The sequence below is a fragment of the Anopheles arabiensis genome, chromosome 3, assembly GCF_016920715.1.
Source record: "Anopheles arabiensis isolate DONGOLA chromosome 3, AaraD3, whole genome shotgun sequence".
NCBI lineage: Eukaryota > Metazoa > Arthropoda > Insecta > Diptera > Culicidae > Anopheles > Anopheles arabiensis.
In genome coordinates, this window is record NC_053518.1 from 70,873,037 (window position 1) to 70,891,888 (window position 18,852).

General features: G+C 46.4%; 1 protein-coding gene across 1 annotated transcript in view; it reads right to left on the reverse strand.

The window, feature by feature from the left end:
* The window catches only part of LOC120900701 (myosin-IIIb-like), a 51,646-nt gene extending 33,015 nt beyond the window's left edge, over positions 1-18,631 (reverse strand). The window contains exons 1-2 of the mRNA XM_040308059.1: positions 16,949-18,631; positions 4,892-5,112 (exon numbers count right to left, since the gene is read on the reverse strand). The gene's annotated coding sequence lies outside the window, so the exon portion shown is untranslated. The remainder of the gene's footprint in view (positions 1-4,891; positions 5,113-16,948) is intronic.
* Positions 18,632-18,852: the final 221 nt, after the last annotated feature.

The following is an 18,852-nucleotide window of genomic DNA, read 5'->3' on the forward strand; positions in this document are numbered from 1 at the left end:
TGCATTTTTTCACGAGATGCACAAAATGGTTCATCAATGTTGCTTTAAGCACGATTGCAACAGCAACCAAAAAAAATGGTTCGCAAATTTTCCGCCCCACTGTAGGTGAAGCACGGAGCGGTGTTTTCCCTCCTCCGCTATCTGCACAATGCGCACTCTACACTTTTCCACTTTCAATTTCCCTATCACTGACCTCGTTGATGTAAGCATTCGCTCACTGCAAACACTTTCCCGACCCGGTCGAATCCTTCCACCCCTTCCCCCCCCCCTCACCCACACGCCAGTGAACGTTTGAATTGCGTGGATTTTGTGCGATTGTATGCCAAAAGGTTGAACTGACGACGACACTGACGTCAATTGGCACACGATGTGATTTTTTATCCTACCTGATCGGACTTTTTTTGCTTGTAAACTAACGAGTACAGGCAGTGGTGAGGGACGCACGGAAAAGCTTAATTAAAATGCAATATATACGGAAACAAAGGTCCGAGGTACGCGAACCAAAAAAGAGAAATCATATTTTTCGTTAATTAATTGCTCCCGCTCGGCGCACTCCGGTGGAAGAGGCTTTATCAAACACGCGGTGGTAGTGCATCGATATTCCTTTGGTGCAACGATGCAGGGCGGTAACATTTTTACCCACCGCTAATTGATTGATCGATTGAGTGTGTGAGTGTGTACGGTGTTGTTGAAGTACAACTCGCTCGCCTTTCAGCGGCACGATCGGAGGCGTTATTGGACATGGAAAAAGGCAGGCACGAGCAAACGAAAAATGGCCCCTTGGGCGGCTTGGATGTTGGATGTGTAAATAGTTCGGATTGTTCTTAAATGCCTATGTTTTGAAGGCATTCAATGCCTGCAGCTAAACCACCTCGATATACATGGATTATGATTGATTTAGTAATTAAACCGGGCGTTGCATTTTCCGGCCACTGCTTCGAATAGCGGCCAGTGACTTTGATTGATTCAATTTTACTTTAATTGGAGGACTTTGCTCCAGCGCCTTCCACTTTAATTTACAATTAGGACAATTAGAACAAATAACAATGTTTTTATTTAACTTTATGATCAAGAAGATCTCAAATCTACGCTTATGAACACATGAAGATCTACCAAATATTGAGTTTTCCGTTTAATGTAATTATTTATGCCACAATAAGGGAATCAGTCCTTTCAATAAGGCTCTCTTGTGTCTCTCTTTACACGTTCAACGATTGATTACGTGAAGAAAAATGATCAAGTTTCTCTAAATGATGCTAAAATACCCACTAATTTCCTTTTCGACACACTCACAAACACACCTAGCTCGCTTTTCCGCACCTGCCATCAAACGCATTCGCAATCACCAAGGTGCCGAGAGAAGCTGAGCGCAATTGGCGTGAAATATCCGATGCAAAAAGGCGGTAAGATACCGGCCCCGTGTGTTACATTTATTAATGCTGTCTGGGCGTTTTTCCCCTACCCATTCATCATCCTTGGCGTGTCGGCGCCAAACTTGGTAGCGCCTACCACGCCGCAAAGGCGCTCTCCCGCCCTGATCGGTAGCATTTCATCTTCGCGATCGCGTGAATGGTTTGCCGAAATTATTTGTTTAATTTTGATGATGAGTCGCTATTGATCTTTACGCAATCGCCTTCGTTTTCGTTATGAAAATGATTCCACGCCAGGCAGACACGACTTTTCCGACCTTCCCCCAACCCTGAAAGTACATCGCCTCGGGACACACCGGTGGAGCGCATTGTAGCTGGGTGAAACTTAAACCACTTCCACCGCGACGGGGGCCCGAAAACTTAGGCCGCTGTGATAGGAAAATTTAAATCATTAATCTACGTCGCGCGCCTGCGATAGTTTATCATTTTCGGATTAAATTTCACTAAAAACGAAAGTGAGGGAACTGAAGTGCAGATTTACTACTGAGGGAGAGCGTAAAAGTTATTGTCTGGAATAAAATTCGTCTCTATTTCTTAGCCTCGGTCTCGGATCTGCGCCCAAGTATGAAGCATTATCAACAAGAACAGAACAGATTCGGGTCGAATAAAACATAAATTTACCATTACACAAACCCATGGCAGCACGTCGCAAGGCGCTCGGCACGTACACACGAGCGGGTATGAATTACCGAACCTTTATTTTAGTTTGCAGCAACAGTAATTTATTTTAGCTTTACACTAATTACGTGATAACAACGGCGCTTTGTAAAACAACCCGATTGTGATCCATCCACGCAGCAACATTGCATAATTAAACAGGGCTGGACAACCTAGAGTACAGGTGAATGTAAATTAACGAAACATTTTAATGTCTCTTGCGACACGTACGCTCAAAAGCCGATAGCCAGCTTACACCCTTACAATGGTTAGAATGTCTACAAGATTGAATAAGATCAGAACAAAAGATGAAGAAAACCCACAACTCGATTAAAAAAGCCCTTCCACCCTCAACTCTCACCGGACACGTACTGCACGTTGCGGTGCAGCACTAGCGGAACAGCCCATCGGCCGGCTGGAGTGAAAGCCTTCTCGCACCCGGCCAACAATAACAACATCTAGCTAATAGGCTACGGATTAATTATTCCGTCGAAGGGTCACGTAGACGCTAAACTTTACAGTTGACAGACCACTTAACACCGTGCGGCCAGGCCAAGGGTGTATCGAAAAGTCCCAAGCCGAGAAAGCCGCAAAGAAGCGAAACATCGGAGTGGGGAAATCTCCACTTCCGAAAGCAAGCCACCCGGGGCACCCCCGGGCGTGTAAGGGAACTTTCTCTCCACGGTCAAGCCCTTCGTGGTCAGTCAATGAGCCACTGCCTCGTTTTTTTTTTTCGGGCGATGAAAGATGCACAACACTGCACCGTGGATGAATTTCTACGCTCTTTAACCAGCTCAATCCGATAGGTTTTTGTTTGCTCTCACACAACTCTGGAGCTGGTGATTCGTAGAAGAGGGTCAGCCTCGCAAGATCTTGAAGATCTTGGCGCTTTGCAAACTCGCACAACCGGCGCAGTATCGGTGTTAATAAGATGAGTACGCGCAGATGATCGGACGCGAATAATTGGGCCAATTTCGTACGCATCGATTTCGTACGCCTTCCGTGCTCACCGTTGCATACCACCGTTTTGGGTAAGAAGGAAAGAAACATACAGAGAGTGGGAGAGGATGTAGAGAAGCTACAAATGGCTATTAAAAACGCAATGCAACGACCAACAGCATTAAACCATCCACAACAACAACCCTTACGCCGCACGCAGTCTCACCGGCATAGTGCCGTCGGGCTGGTGATAATTGTTCCAGCAAAGAGGGTTCTCCTCTTCTTCATTCAACGATGCACGCATCCATCATACACAATCCATCTTTCATCGTCAACGCAGGGCCGATATGCTGGGCGATTTTGACTGAGCAGCAGCATCTATCAACGCGATCAACACGAGCCCTGCTGCCACAGAGAGAAAGATGAGATGGTTACTCGGAAGAGGAGCACCCGCAGGAAGGGAGCTGCCGTAACCTAGAAAGCCAACTCAGCGAGGAATCGTGTGTGTGTGTGTGAGTGCCTTTTGTTGTTGTTTTTTTCTTAACTGTTACGCTTGGTAGGCACGTGTGTGCCGTCAGCCCGCCAGCTCACTAACGGTCAGGAGAGCTTTCCGCACAAGTACCGGTGGATATGGCGCCTCACGCGCGGTGGCTGAGATGACGGAGAAGGGTCCAAAAGTCACAAACAAGCCTCTTGCTACTCCCCATTAACTGACTTCTGAAGTGCTTGATAACAAGCATCGCTTAATTAAAGCATCCTAATTGTAAGCTCACTAGTCGTACCGGTACAACGCAATCTGTCGCGGTTTCTATCAAGATTCGGGAGAATCAAGCAGTGAGAGTTCAGGTGTTTTTTTCGTGAGGAGGCTTTTTGCACTTACCCAATGTCACTGAACTTACCGGCAATAGAAGTAAGACATTACCGCTAGAAATACTCGCTGACGATAAGCAGGCAAGCGAGCTAGACACAACGTTAGATCCAACGGAAGCGAAATAGCAGCACGGGGGTAAATCTTGCGTGTAAAAGCGCACAAGATTTTAATCAAGTTAGCGCAGCCGAACGGGCCCGTCTAGAGCTGCTAGAACCACGTTACCGTGCAGTTCCGTTATGCCCGTGTTCGTTAGTACAGCACAACCAGCGTGGTCTGGGAAGTTAGCAGCTCATCTGCCTAATTGCCACAGCACCAGGGGCATGGCTGGAACCGACTTGGATGTTCTTGCGCTTATGGCATGGCTCAACCGGTGATCCATGCCAGGCTACCATACAGCAGACCCGCCATATCTGCATACATCGTGCTCTCTGTGTGGAAAGTACAGTTTCAGAATAAGTACCTCGCGAAGCAGGTAGAATCGCAATCATTTGCATGATTTCTTCTGACATGCCGCTAGAACACTCTGTGCTTTCCCACATATCTAGCTGAAGATATCTAATGATACCACAACGGTGGCGGCGCCCGCAGAAAGCTTTTCGGCTACCAGCGGCGTGCCTACTGTTGATTTATTTTATTTTCTTGCGTTCCCGCATGATGATCTACAGCGGAACAGGCTCCTATTCTTCGTCTTCGTGCCCTTTTTGATTCGATTAATGATCATGGCCGTTGCTTCTACACGAGGCGCGTAAGGTCCAATGTGCATCATTAGCTACGAGCCGAACGTGTTTAATTCGGTATAAAAATAATGTTTACACTCCCTGGAAAAAGCAATTTATGTGCGTTGTAAAGCAGCGGAGAAATCTTTTGATCGATCAACATTGGCTTTCGCATGCCGAGTTCAGGTTGCAGGTTGTTGCCCTGCCATTACTACAGTAAGAATTGTTTCTTGCATTTATGTCAGACGCAAACTACTTATCTCCAAAAATACACTTACCTTTAAAATTGTTACTCCGTTACACGTCGTTGACGTACTAGACGTCAAAAACACTGTTTACGCTGTCACCTTTTGACTCTTCTTCAACGACTCCTCCTCCCACTGCTGTCAGCTGCCCGGCCGTAGACTGCTCCCCCGTACAAGGTCACTCCGATGTCAGTTCTCGCTGCTGCACTCCAGCGACCCATGCTACCAGGGCTCGGCGACAGCACACGGACGTGCTAGAAAACAAAACAAACGAACAAACGCAACATAAGCTAAATGACAGCTACTAGCAATAGTGGCACAGAAGACTGTGACTCAGCCACCGGAACAGCGGCTGCACAGTAGCCCCGGTAATGTGGGCTCGTAATGAGCCAATTTGACACAAAATGAAACAAACATCGCGGCACTGGAATCAATGTCAACGCTTTCTCAGCGAGCTGCATTGGTAGCATGCGGTCAGCGACCCAGCCCGAATGACGGTCACGGTAAGCTCGGAAGAGATGAAATGCATCGCCATAGCCCCTTAACGACTGTGAGATTTGAGAGGGAAATTATCGGAAAACCGTGGCAAACTCGTGTTCGCAGTCAACAACAACAACGCACCGACACTGTCCAAAAAGTGGACCTCCGCTTCATTCGTAACGACCCTTACACAGAAAACCCATTTTCTCCGTTTTCTGTGGAGACAACTGAAAAAGGTAAGCTGCCCGCTGTCTGCTGCGCTGGGAAACGCTGCCATTGAGTACCCGGGCACAATGAATAAAATATCTTACACTTTTGTACGCCGAATTTGACTCACTTTTTCCCTCCATCAATGTCATGGCCGATGATGACGGTGGTGGGTTTTGGTCGTTTTCGGGCTGTCCGATTGGCCTTGGCTTTCCGATTGGCGGTTCGCAGGCTTTCCTTCACTTTTGGGGCTTAATTTTAGCCCGATTTCGTCACCGTTCCGGAAGTGCCACGCCCAGGCGCTAATGTGAATTCTGGTTTGTTTTTGTTTTCTATCCATCAATTCCTCGTCCCGTGGAGCAAGTAACTACGTCTCTCATTTACAGCCAGTTTTTGGGCAATCGGTGTTTGGGTTTGCGAGTTAGTTTTGATGAGGGAAAACCTGAACGATCTCAGTTCCATGAGAAACTAGAGCACATCCCGGTTCGGGATATTATGTTTCATTGTGGTAGACATTTATTTCTAAATTAGAAACACGTCAATACTTTGACGGATGAGATCTTGAATGACTCTTCCAAACTGGAGCTCGTAGCAGAACATTAAAAAAGCTGTTAATAGCTACATTTGGACAATTTCCGTGACATCAACCTTCGCTTCTCTCCCATTGCTGCACAAAACGCAACAGCAATTCCCAATTTTATTCGTTCCCATCCTGCTCCAATTTCCAACAATAATAATTGCTTGACCCTGGCTTCAAACGCGGCTCCAAGCAACGGAGACGATCGCGCAATGTGACCCTTCATCTTCCAATCATTATTTACCGTCTTAAATGTTGACGAATCTCCACCCACCCAGTTGGAGCACCTAAGCAATGGTTAGACAGCCTGCAATTGCTGAGGAACTAAAGATCAGAGGCGGCTCAATCGCTCTTTCCACGATAGCATCAATCATTGTCCGGCAGACGTCCGAAAATGATACCAACGGCCGGTTTACGCGCTACTCGGATGTCCGGAAGAATTGACTGAATTGATGGGGTACGTTTCGGACGGAAACTCACGGCCACGGTGACATCGATAGCTTGCAGTACCCCCCGGGGCGGCAAGAACAAATTCCTCCCCGGCGTGGCACGCATCACACTTGATTGATCGATTGATAGGCACTGGGGGATGCATGACAGTCGAATTGACAGTTTTGAGTTTTTTGGAGGTGTTTGTTGTTGTGGACATGACATGGTAGCTTCGACAAGTTTGCAGGAGAATTGCATTCACTGTGTGTATTACATTCGTGTTCTCTTATTCAATGAACTCCAGTTGCTGATAGAAGAGGTCCCAAAAACGTCAACTACATATAAACTCCAATATTCCCAAAAATGACAATCTGCCTATCATGACATCAATTAATTATTTTTCAAAGGCCTTCACAAGATGACAAGATACTTAATGTGAATCGTATCGTAAATCAGCGGGTATATTCTCCCAGTGAAATGAAAACCCAGGCTTTCACTGTGGCAAATTTCACTGCCATTTTCTCATGCAACCAAATATTGATCAGCTTCTCGGTGCCACCATAATACGTCCTCCTTGTGAAACGGAAAATCACAAAAATCCCATCCATCCACGCAGCTGCAGATCTTCTCTGCACCGGTCAAAATAATACCCCACCGGGCTGTATTGATTATTATTCTTCCTTTTGCAAATCTCAATTAAGCTTTCCACCGGCACAACCGGCATCCGATACTCTTCTACTACTAGGCCACCTTTGGCCGCGGTCTCACGAGCCACGACGGTAGGTAAACAAAAGTAATCCTTTCTATTTCCCACTCCACCCCTCTTTAATTCCCCTTTCCGGTGGGGCACTGGCGAGAAGGCCACAGTGAAATCGACAATCGGGGAGGTGAAAAAAACACAAACCGAGCCCCGATTTGACTGCGCTTTCGCCCGAACCGAGGGACGGCCCGACCCGTCCGTCCACGCGCCAACGATTTACATAAATGAATTATGCAAATTTGTAAATTTGCAACCCACATCTAGCGTGGGTGCGCCGGAGGGGATGGATGCGCGTGGACTCACGCGCGGTGGGGCTCAATCCGTTGCACCTGCCGACGTGGCGAAGGCGGTGGGAGTGGTGCATTCCGTGGTTCATCATTGCAAATTATTTCGTGCAAAAATTGACCGAATACACGAAATGAATGATAGCTTGCTCACTGACTTAGTTCACTAAGTTTTGCGCGTGCGAAACGAACGGGGATTGTTGTGATTTATTAGGGCAACAGAGGGAGCTCCACATACATGTAGCCCAGTTTTGGATGGCTAATAAATCTAGCTTTGTTTTGTGATAGCGCTAAACGCTATTGTGCAGCATAACGAGCACCGAGCTTATGTAATCTAGTCAAAGCGCAAAAGCGTTGCTATTTTATCTTGCTATTTCATCTGCGCTTAATTTTAAACCAACAATTTCCGTTTGCCCGAGGCAAAGATAAAACCTTAAACCATCATTTGACCAATAAATTTAATCATTATTAATCTTAGTCTTTTGCGGTAACTTCATCGCATATTGATCATAGCGGTGGTAGCTCCACAAACCCCCACCGAAAATTTTTGGACACATAAAACGCGGTACAATAAATATAACGTGCCATGAAATCACCATTTCCCTCCTCCCGCCTTTTTACAGCTCATCCGTAAGCGCGTATTTCAATAAACACATAAATTTCGGAAGCCCTGGCACAAGTGCATCCGACACATCCACTACCCCTTGCCTTCGCTGCTGCGTACGCTTCAGTTAAGCTTCGAAAATGCGACGAAATTTACTGCACTGCAGAAAACCCTATTTCCCAATTTCCGATTGGGTGGGCGACGAGACACGATGGGCGGAAATTCTTCACACTCGATAGATGAACACGTCGGGAAGGGAAGAAGCGCGAGGAACGAACATAACCGGGCGAGAATGGAAACTTTATCCGCTTCCCCCAGTGCTAAAGCTGAAGCGTTTGTTGCAAAATTGCAATTTAAACCGAAAGTCATCCAATCGATCGCCGCGCCGGTTGAGTTGTCAAGCCCGTGGGCACTTGATTCTCTCCAGGCGCCGCTATTGCATGGGTTGGCCGAGGGGGAAACGTTTTCCAAGTGAAATGGTATGCAAAATCAATCAACCTACCCACCGCCCATCACCTCCCAGCAGCGGTACCGGCGGTGTAGAGCGGAGAAAACTTTCCATCTCACCGACTCCAGGAACTTCCATCGCGGAGGGACAGAGCTGATGTGTGCCCTCTCCCTCTCTTTCTAACTCTTGATCTACGAGCATGTGTCGCGACGCATTCAATTGTGACGATGTACGTATGCACCGCATGTGCAGGCCGGGGACACACCTTTCCGGTGCCGTACTTCCTCAAACATCGAGCCACATTTCGCCCGTGCATCCTTCCATAACTAATCGTCACGAGTGTGATTCGAAATGAAATCATTTCCTCGCGGGTTTTGGTGTTGAAGCAGCACTCCGCTACGTCCCAGGAGCCCAACAGATCCGCCAAGATCGCAAACCGCGCATTTGCTGGGGTTCTCAAATCGACCCCCGCCGGCGATCGAATTAGAGCGGCGTCCCAAACAGATTGAATTTTGGTTTGGCACGGCGCAAATGTGCGCCACCAAGCGTCATTAATCCACAATCAAATGGCGGAGATGATCGTGACAGCACCACACACGCCACAGCCAATAGATTGGGATCGTTTGTCGAATCTGATTGTCTTATTTAAATTCACTGATGAGCTTTCTTCTCCTGATGAGGTTCGCTCGGGTTGTGGCTTCGTGAAAGTGACACTTAGCTCCGGCAGCTCCGCGATCAGACCACCGTGAGCCACTGCGATCTTCCGCCAGCCGAGGGGAAGTGAATAAATTTAAAACAAGAAAAACATCTCCCAAAGCCGCGCGACATCTTCACGGGGGTAAAACCGTGGGCAGCAAATGAGGCGCGTACGATCATCTTCGGCTACTTTCTACCACATCAAACGGCAAACTCTGGGCAACGGATGTTGGGAATCCGATAACGAAATTGCACAACATCCTATGGTTGAGGAGCAAAAGCTGTTTAAAATACTTTTTTTACTTCGCTCTAGCGTTCCTGTTCGGTTCCTGTTGGCGGTAAAATGTCCGTTAAGTCTAGCGATGATACGCTCAAGGTTTGCCGTCAAGGTCGACTGATTTCGTTAGCGGTTCATCCCGTTGTAGCTTAGTTGCTACTGATGTATTTTTCAAAATGGTTAATTGGATTATCCCAACGGGACCAATCAATGATTTCAATTAGCTCGGTGGTACTTTGAGCGATAATTAATTATCTTCAGAATTACTGTGCTGAAGGTCAATCAGAAACGCGCGAAGAACAGATGTCTCTGAATGACCTGAAGGAGGAACTAACGGTATCATAGATAGACAGCTATGCTATGCTGTATTCTATGTAATCAGATCTTCATTCTATTGAAATAAAGCTGTCTTACAAAATAAAGTACAAGATCTTTGAGCCAGATTTAGGAGCACAATATACAATGCCTTCGATTACATTGAAGAAGTTAAGGAATGAATTTATGTCTACAACCAAACAAGGAACCAAGAGTTTGCTTTTATCTGCCACCACACGCAGCAAACTAAAAAAAGATTATCAGTTTCGATTGTTACTTTCATGCAGTGACGCACTTCTGCATGAATATTTATTCTCTTCGAAAAAAAACCTTTCCAATTCACACCAACTCCAACACTCTCACCGAGCGTTTTTCATGAATATATGAAATCCACATTCCCTAAGAAAAAGGAACGCTTTGAACTTTGGCTGGTGATTGAAAAACGTATCGCCATACTTGGCTACGATTTGTTATCATTCATCTAAACGACACTAATGGTGGAGAGAACTGGCGTGCGATAGGTTTTTGGCTTTTGGAACGCTTTCTTACCAACAACCCACAGACGATACTCATAAATGTGTGAAAATGGATTCCCATTAGCCAGAGCATCACATGCATTCCAAACATTTTTCGTCGCGCAATGGGTTTTACCCGTTTGAAGATTTTTCTGTACAATGAATTTCTTCCTTTTTTCGCTCTCTAATCCAATAACTCCACCAGAGCAACGGTCAGCACAGTGGCACACAGAGCGGGAGAGACCTAGTTTACTTTGCTCCAGGTCGCACAGCACGCATCATGCAACCGAAGCCAACAAAAAAAACGGAACACACTAGCCACGATTTAGGTGCACCTGATTTGAAGAGGGCGAACGCTACGGAACAAAGTCACAAACAACTTTCACGCAACCGGTACGAGCATCCACTCCGGCAGAGATTCGTGGCTCATGGGCAGCGTCAGGTCCGCGGACGGTCTAGTTACCCAACCGGCACGACTCCAGGAAATTCGGAAAACATCGCACATGTCCGCAAGGGTTTTAAGAGGGTTTTTTTTCGCAATCGGTCGACATACTTGCGCCAAAAGTGCCAGTTGAATTTCTCGTGTGCCAAAGCTGATATAATCGGTGGCAAACAAAAAAAAACACCCCGCAGTGGTAAAAACAGACAAACGTGTCGTAATGACCCGTTTCAGGCATGGGTTTGCACGAGAGCTTAACCCAGTTATTTTTGTGAGGTTGCTTTAATTATTAATTGCTTTGCTATTTTAATTGCAGAATAAATAAACCAACAGATGAGACTCGCGTGGAAATAAACACTTGAATGCATCTATTCCTAAGCAACCTAAGTCAACGTCTCCATCGCTCAAGGACCCGTGCAGGAGGATAAATAATCCATCATGTATCACACACTATGTAGCACATTGCAAAGAACCGTGTCATACGAGGGCAACATATTTCATTCCCCTTATGTATCCAAATGTTTGACGATGCTCAAAATGTTCACACTACCGGAAGCACTGCGTCTAGAACGCGACCTCCTCAGCCTCATGTGTAGCAGTGTTAAGCTATTTGCATGTCAAATATTGCTCTCGCGAGACGACCGGATCCACTTCAACACGCCCGATTTGATCGATTGCAACGTATGGTGTGTCGCCATGCAAACGAGCTACATCGCATAGTTTGTGCTTGCCGTTTCACTTGAGCGAAATTCGACCATGTAATCCACTCTCCGAATTCCGAAAGCCTTATCGACTCCCATCATTTGCACACCGTTTGCCGACAGAAAACTTCATCGAATGCAACTGGTACCACCAGCCCGTTGGTAAATGGGTAGACAAACATCTTCAATTCATACCCATCCCAACGTCATACATATGCACATAACTTGATTGTGCTACCATATTCCCAAAATCCCAAAGGACACAACCATCTCCACTGGCGCGAACCGTTAAAGGCAGCCGAATATCTTTTCGGAGAAGAATTTTGATGATGCAGCAGCTTTTGAATGTAATATTCCAACCCCTTTTTTATCAGACAATGTGTGCGCAAAGAAATGAAACTTTAAACTGAATCCTTTAACTAGTGTCTACATGCAAACATACTGTGCTCCCGTTCGCTAAAGGAGCTCAATCGAGTGAAAGCAAAAACTTTGATTCTTTTCATTGACTCAAGAAGTCACACTAGACACTAGATCTACCCAGTCTAATGTGCTGATGTGCTGAATGGTTTCGCCGTAATGGGATGGTGAAATATTCAAGCTGTCGTTCGTTGCAGATATAAGACGCTTCGAGGAACTAAAATTCAGACCGATGCTGTCATCATGTGGAAAGTAAGACTTTTTTTTGGCTTTTGATGCTAACACTTCATAAATATTCGCATCTGGAAGGGAACACAATGTGACAAAACCCTTTGCGAATTCTTTTATCGACTTTGCACTTGATGGCTTTGGTTGTTGGATCTTTCTGTTGGAGTGTAAGAAACGCACAGACGAAGATGAGAGCTTTGGTCCAGGAACAAGCTTCCGGAAGCGTAATGTACAAAACATAGACTACCAATATTGATTGCACTTCGTATCAAAATGTAGTCGAAGCTCTATTAAAACTGCAAACATCCTTTTCACGTCGGTAAAACCCACATGTTCGAAATGAAAAATCACTACCCCCGCATGAGTAAATTCCATATCACTCCATTTCGGAACAATAGCGTCCTCCTGCGTATTGGAGTTTTTTCTGCAATTTCCTTTACAAAACATGACCACTGCATACACATTCGATGCAGTAACACATGTTTCGGATCCGCTTTCATAAATTTCAGTTTCCGCACAATAGAAGGCCTATGTGGAAGCTCAGGCTTCCCACTCAGGCTGCCGATGAGATGTTGAGTTAGGGATATTTTATTTACAATTCGTTAGTTTTTGTCCCGTCCTCCACCACCCTGGTTTTAGTACAGCGGACGCAAACATGCGTCCGGTGTGTAATCAACCGCGGACTGAGCGAACTCTCCATCGCACGGCTACCGCTTGGGGAAAAGATAGCGCTGAACACATTTGCCGAAACTTCAAATTACTGGTATAAAAAAAGGGTAAACCAACGCAAGTACGCAACAATGTCCGCGTGTAGGTTGGTTCAGACTTTCCGGATTGCAGATGCGCCATTGGGCGGTGGCGAACAGCAACATATGCGTACGTGTGTACATACATTTCCGCTGCATGTTCATTTGCGTATAGACAACAACAAAAAAACATGACATAGGAAACACGAAAAAGGCTGTCATCCTGATTGAGCTGGAAATGAGAAATCGCAAAAAATGGGTGGAAAATCGTATCCACCACATAGACACACAGGACACTTCAACCATTGAAGCGTTCCAGTCGATTAGGCCGAGGGCAATTTTCAGGGTTCACAGGCTGCGTTTCCGTTACTCGTTTCCGGCAGTGTCCGTGACATGCGTAGGTGTCCCTACCACGCGCAATATCGATCGACGGTGAATCCAAATGCTCTAAGCACTCCTGTTCATCAGTTGAGTGCTGCCGATGCTTTGCAATATTGCTCGCTCGAAAGTCCGGGGCACGAATGTGCATTTCATTTTCGATATTAATTTTTATTTCTGTTTATTCAGCATAACCATTATCGGATTGGAATTTACCAAAAGAACATGCCGATACATGTGTTCTTCATAATCCTTTTCCAATATGCGACAGGTTCTACACAAATAGAACGTTCGGGTAAACAGTCCGATATGCAACATGCAATTGGGGTTTTTTTTTTATCTGGGCTCTTCCATCGAACATTATTTCTAGGAAATCCTCGACATGCTCCAACGCCAACCTTCTCTCAGCGCTAGGTTTGTGGAACATTGGAAACATAAAATAATGCAACCACAGAAACCCCACCCGACTGCCTCGTGACTGTATAAGCGATCAGAGAGAGAGGATTCAGTCGTCATTGTTTATATAATCGATCGGCTTTGCTTTGACCAGACCCGTGTAGCTTCCCCCAAATCCCAAGTCTCCAAAATCGGGAGTTCCATCGAACTAACTTCGGGCTGACCATAACGGTGGATTCAGCGGCATTTGCTGCATTTAGCTTTTGGATTTTATGCCGCTCTAAATGTTTGGGCAGCCGTACATCAACAATCCGGTTGTGATATATTGCTTTCCTCCACAGCCCAAGCTGACACAACATCATGACTATGTGTAATGGCATAACAAACCTCACGAGCTGCATACAATACAGATGCACAGCGTCAGGGACCGTGTTTGTTTTCTTTAGACTTTCTATGAAAAGTCTCCATTTTATATATGATTCCTTCAACAGATATGCTTTTCGCTTTTACAATTTTGTGTTAAAATCATATCTTTACGTTCTCTTATCACAAGTGCTCACTCCCATTGCTTAGTTTTTGTCAACCCTTGCACCCGCATGGTCGGCGAAGCGTATCACAAGAGAGAAATTCAAATCAAACGACCAAAAAAGAAACGGAAGTAACTAATTCCCCGCTTATTTGACTACACAGCACTCCAATATTGGACCCCAGCGACAAGAGGGCGAAAATAAAACTATCAAAAGATTAAATTTGATCCCCCGGAGAACCACCATCAGCCTCGAAACAGTCGGAATTGCTGAGATTCTGTTTCCTTTCTTCGCCTTTATTGGTTTGATCTCTTTCGTGCCCGTGCATTAAAATGCAGCCGGGGATTCGAATGCGGGCTTGCTTAAATTTATGCCACGATGCATCTCGGGCCCACTTGGGTTCTCGGACTTCCAATCCATTCGTTTACTTTCGCCGTCATGATTGAGAATATCGTCGACAATCAGGCGAACACTCATCGGAACGCTCATCATGTCGCTTGCAAGAGAGTTGTCCAGACGACCAACACTTCCCTACAGACACGGAGAGCTGGATCGGAAGATGTCTCTATTTTTCCTTTTTGCTATTTCTTCGCTACCCACACGCCCCTCAGTCATTCGACCCTATTCAAACACTAGATATCTTCATCGCAAGACACGCCACAGCTCAAGATACGATTACTCAGCTTGGGGTTTGCTTGCTACAACAACAGATTCCTCTCGGAATGCGATTGGAGCAGAAAAAGAAGAGAAAAAAACAGTCGTTAAAAAATGTATTGGTCATGCATCCACTGCACTGCTGCAGAACGGCACACAATTCCGTAACCGCTTATTGGTACGTGCTGGAAGCGCGGGGTTTCTACACGCGATAGCTCGACCGGTACTTTGAGCTGCATTCTTTGGACGTTGCAATGATTCGATGCATTTTTTGTTGTGGCTCCGGGAACTGAAGTGTTACAAATGTTCCTCCAAAAACTCCAAACTCCAGACGCGGCTCTGGTTAAGGAAACCGTTCCGTGCGCCGTAACTGTAAGTGATCGGCGATGAGTTTGCTTGATTGATTTGATACAATTGCACAACGAATCATGAGATCATCATCAGCCGGCACTCACAGCTGTGTACGCTCTGATAATTTCAATTTGCTACCGGTCTTTAAAACGTTCTTCGTAACATGCTTTCCCTCGCGTGGTGGAAAGATGGTGGAAGTTTCTGCAGTTGAGAATTATGTTTGTGCACGAACACCTGGCAAGAGAATGAGAATGGTGGTGGTGGTATTAGATTAAAGAGCTTTTTGAGACGAAATGCAACCAATATTCCGGTTGGCAGGAAGTGTACCGAGCACAAACTATGGACTCGCGGGAAAGTCTCTCATCCCGCTGGAAGGCATCATATTGTGCCATTGTGCCCGACTGCATTGACGCCGCTTTGTGCTCATATTCACTTCTTTAGCCGGCTATAGAAAAGCCCGGATTCTATCTCTTCCTAAAGGAATATCTCGTGCGTTTTTTTGTGTTGCTGTGTGGTAGCATAAATCGATCGGAAAAAGATTCTACCCATCCTCAAAAGGCACGCGGTGGGATCGAGCGCTTATCGTACGCATACACATTGTACTACTTCATCCGGATATTAAATATTACCCAGAGAGAGAAAGAGAGAGAGAGAGAATATCACCGTACACCGTAAATGCAGGAGCGCCACGTAACTCCATTGTCACCGACTTCTTTCATACTAAGCGGGGCCAGTAATGGCGACCAGGGAGTTTGCACCATAAACCCCACACTCCAACCTATAAGCCGTCCATTTGCTTGATGGCTCGGTTGGTGCTCTGGCTTCTGCTTTTTTTTTTTTTTTTGTTAATAGCACATCCGCTTTCAAAAGGGAGAGCGGGGAGCAGTTTAAAGGACCCACACAAGCCCGAAGAAGCGCACTCTCATGCCTGCCAGCAAAGGGACGGAAATCCATTGTGCAAGTAACGAATAGAATAAACTTTGCATCGTTCAACTTAATCTGATCTGAACGGTATTATCCACGTGGGACGCCGCAAGGGTTTCGCATCTTATTTTGCGCCGTCCCCGGTTCCCTCGTTTGGCCCGGTTGCAGCCAGGAATAGGTACCAAAGCACTTTGGTACAGGGAGGAGAGAAAAAAAGAACGCTGGACGATGTTTAACACACCCGGGAAACGGGTTAGACGCCGTACGGAGCGGGATAATGGGGACGATAAATTTACATTTTTCAATTTTGTGCCCAAACGGTCATACCTCGAAGGTCGTTGGGAAGTTTTACTTAGCTTCATTGCGACGGAAGAGCGAAAAAAAACACGACATTTGCGCCCAAAAATCAATTGAGTTTGCTCCTGACCGAGAAACATATACCCACCGCGAAGGTTGAAGGGTTTTGAAGCTTCTTTTTTTATGAAGTGATGCAAAATGTACGTAGAAATATTCAAATTTAATTTTTGCTTGATTCATGGTATCTTCTGATTCATGGTATCATTGTATGTTCTGGAGCAAATCCATGGTGTAGTGACTGACTCCTCAGTCTACCACAACACAGGTCATGTGTTCATGACGCAATTGGATTCCAAACGCAAAGCGTTTTTAATTTAAATGGAGGACATTAAAGACAATTTTCTTATACTTGATATAACACCAAAAACGATTCTACTTACCCATCAAACGCTGATGCAGCATAACAAAAGAAATAAAATATTGTTCACTCGACTCACCACACACAGTCTAAAGTATCGTTTGCCCTAACAACACAACCAAACAACACTTTCTTCCAATTTGCTTCACTCTCTCACCCACGATTAGTGCGCAAACGAGAATCGTTGGCCCCCGTGCGTACGGTTGTACCTTGCGCTATCCACCATCGGATAGCGATGCCACCGGAAGCTGCAGGATGATATTGGTACACGTGGCGGTACACACACACACAACAACACCTCTAGGGGGAAGCAGCAGCAGCACAAACACTGTTTGTTTATCGCGCGCACCACTGCACCACTTCACCTGGTGTGACTAAACACCAGACACACTTCTTCTTCTTCTTATTCTTCTGAACCAGGTTCGTCCTTCAACGTGGGGACGAACGGTAGAATGAAAGGTCGCGTCGTGCTCGCTTCGACTTCGAGGGCGCAAAAAGGGCAAGACCTAGACCTCGGCGTGTTACGCTTTAATTTTCGCTTTGGGTTTTCCTTTTTTGCCACTTTCGTCTTAACCCCGACGCGGTGCCGGCGTTTCGTCTCGGAAGGGAAAATCGACAACCGCCCCCCGTGCTTCACACACAAACGTTTTCGCACTCTGCGAGCCGCACCGTGCGCCACAAACAACCCGCGGAGGGCCGCGGTCTATACGACATGAAACGCCACTTATCGGCAACCAAACGTACGCACACACTCGCTGCACACCGAAAATTTACCACCGCGAGAGGTGCTCGATTGGGCACTGTTTGTGGTAGCGCTTTCTTATCAACTGCTGGAAACTTTCTTCTTCCCCTGCGAAACGCCACACACGGATGTAGCGGCGGCACACAACGGCCCGGGCAGGTGGCTTTGGGGCGACAACAATTGCACTGTCGTGAAAATTGGACGTATTTTGCGACTGCTAGAGATTGCTATTTTTCCACCATTAAGCACCACCCATCAGCACGTTGGCACGTCACAGCACGGTAACGACCTGTGGCATGGGAACAACACTCACAAGTGCAACGATCTTTGGTGATAGAAATCGGGCAAATTAATACGCTTCTGGCGTCGTCTTATACCAAAGCCACAGCATTCGACTGATGAACTTAGGGTTCGCACGCAGTTTGACAAACACACAGACGGGGGGCTCGAGATCTTATTGTTGCGGTTCGCGTGCGGCCCAAAAAACGCTGAAAGATACGGCAATCCGCGGCAAACGAAGATCACGCACGATCACGGAGGGAAAACAGTTCGGAAGCACACCCGAAAGGTACTTCCAACCCCTCACACACACATACAGAAGGAGGCAGGAGGTGTTGTGTGTTTCTTTGCTTTTCCTCCTTCAAGCCGCTGGTGCAGCAGCACTACGCTGTAGTGCAATTCATGTGCGCAGACAGCGCTCAATGATCGCTCAATCACTCTTCTCGGAGGTGACTTCTTCGCGGCGGCCAATATACACGCGCACAAACACCGAACACCGGGCACAGAGGCGCACGCACGCAAACTATAAACAATAGAAAGGCGAAGAAATGATGGTAAAAGCCAAAAAACACACACGCGGTAACTTTATGACGTGGGGCTCATGCGAATGAGCTGCGTAGCGTAAAAAAACACGCGCACTCGATGCGCTCGCGCGTCCGTTCGGTCACGTTGCCTTCCTTGAAATAAAAACCGCGATGGAAAAATGTATGCTCTTGCGCCGACTCGAGTCGTTTGAGGCGGAGAATCATCATCCCTCCCTCTTGGACGAGTGAGCCACAGCTGCGCCGTAATGCTTATGGTGAGAGAATGCTGCAGGGTTGAGAGCGTTTTCGGGGGAAGAAACAGCTGCGTAAGCCAACGGTACGCAAAACTATCCGCAACTGCTTACGGGGGTTGGTAGAGAG